The sequence below is a fragment of the Arachis ipaensis genome, chromosome B06 (assembly GCF_000816755.2).
Source record: "Arachis ipaensis cultivar K30076 chromosome B06, Araip1.1, whole genome shotgun sequence".
NCBI classification, from domain to species: Eukaryota; Viridiplantae; Streptophyta; class Magnoliopsida; order Fabales; family Fabaceae; genus Arachis; species Arachis ipaensis.
In genome coordinates this window covers 135,625,587-135,627,912 of record NC_029790.2, presented here as the reverse complement: position 1 = coordinate 135,627,912, position 2,326 = coordinate 135,625,587, and positions in this window count along the sequence as shown.

Here is a 2,326-nt window from a genome sequence, read left to right as displayed (position 1 = left end):
CATTTAAAAAAAATAATTATATTTATATAATTATATAAAATATTTTATACTGTTAGTGCATGAAAATTAAACATAAAGTCTCTAAATATTGTTATGATATAGTATTGACTAAATATGAAAAACATAAGTGTTAATAAATGAGTTGTTTAATTGGCAACACAGCCCCCACTTGTATGTTGTTCTCTTTTTGATTTGGTTCCATCTCCTTCACGCCAAGCACCCCACCCTCCCTCTCTCTTTTTACCACACCATTCACATTCATCTTCACATGCCCCCCTCTCTCTCTCTCTTATACTCTATTTCTATTTAATTTAATTATTTCTAAAAATTAACTACTAATTTAATCATTTATACACACAATCTTATGTTAAACAACTATTTTATATATACCAATGAGTTATAGCTCAAATGACATAATCTCCTCATACTCAATTAAAAAGTTGCGGATTCGAATCTCCTATCTTTAATAAAAAAAAAAATTAAAAAAAAATAACTATTTTAGTCATTGGATATAGATGACTTATTTTTGTATACATATAATATTTTTTATAAATAACTGCGTTTGACTCAGCTAAAATTTATATGCAACATACAAATGTTATATATATAAATACATATTTTATATTGCACACTTTTAATGTGTCTATTAATAACTGATTTAAAAGTTAGTTTTTTCATATACTAATACATTAATAGTCACTCTTAAGTAATTTTGTTAACTAATGTGTGAAATAGTAAACTGTATAAAATTAATCAAAATCATAGATTTTATGTAGATAATTGTATAATTGGATAATAATAATACAAAAAGTTTATGCATTATAAATAGATTTAATTTGAAAAAAAAAAAAAAGAAGAAATAATAGTGCACGTGGCTTTGGTTATAGTAATATTTAGGGTCCACAGGAGGATGAGTTGCATTTTTCTTTCCTATAACTTATGTACCCAAAATCTTGGTGCTTGCTTGGATGAAATTTTGACTAACTATTTATGGACCCCTCTCTTTTATATTTTAAGTTGTCTTTCCCTCATATATGATAATGATACATCTCTTCTCTTATTTTGTGGGTTTGTTAAATGAAATTAATATGATTGTATGGCCTTAGTAGAAGTAAAATAATTTTAATTATTTTAAAAAAACAAAAAGGAGCAAAAATGAGAACATCCTAGGGCCCCAAAATTTTGTGTCGGTACAAATATAGTTGGAAAAATAACCAAAGTGTTAATGTGTGTCTGCGTGGGGTGTTTGTTGTGACGATGGAGTAGTAATAGTAACAGTATTTAGTAGCTTTTGGGTCTTTGGGTATGCAACCAATTTATCTATCAATTTTACTTTGTATGGGTCTAGTTTGTGGATTTTTTATTTTAATATGGAAGAGTGAATAGAGTTTTACGTTAATGTTACAAAAAATAGAGTTTTACCGTGTTCTGGAGGCGCTGTTCTGTGCAAGCACAATACGCAAAATACGTATTGCACTGACAATACACAGTCTGTGTATTTACAATACGCAGTCTGTGTATTTACAATACGCATACTGTGTATCACTGTATTGTAATTTAATATTAAAATAATACAATACGCAATCTGTATATTGTCTTTATAAATTAAAAAAATTTTGATCTGACAATTCGCATTCTGTAAATTCTATAGCCCCAGAATTTTGTAAAACACCATAACTTTCAATATTAAAGAATTACACCAATTCTTATCTAATATCCACAAAAATTAACCCTAGTTTGTATGCATGCATCGTAATTTTTATTTTTTAAAAATAAACATAAATATTTAATTTGATTATATACTAATTTAAAAATCTTAAAAATTCAAGCATTTCAATAAATGACATTATAAATTGAGTTCAGTTTAATATACTGACGATATAAAATAATTTACACAGTAATCTAATTATCAAAATTAAATTATTGTAAATAATATTAGTATATAGTATAAATTATATAAATGATTAATTATGTATGAAGCAATTAAGAATATGTTGAGTTAATTGTCAATTATTTTAAAATACTCATAGATATAAGTACAAAATTAGATGGCACATAAAACATTCGGTGCATGGTAAATAAACTTTATAATTTAATTCTCTTGATTTGGCATATAGCTCAATCAACTGTGTGATTCCTTACCCCACAATTAAAAAGAGAAAAAAAAGAAAAGGCCTATGTGATTCTTCCATGTCGATCTTATAATATAAACGATTTTGTGGTATGCTATTATTGCTCATGTCAATGGGGGGTATAAATATAATATTTTTATTTTATTTTATTCTTCATGAATTTGGTCATCTTTGTGCTTCCTTTCTCTAATCCT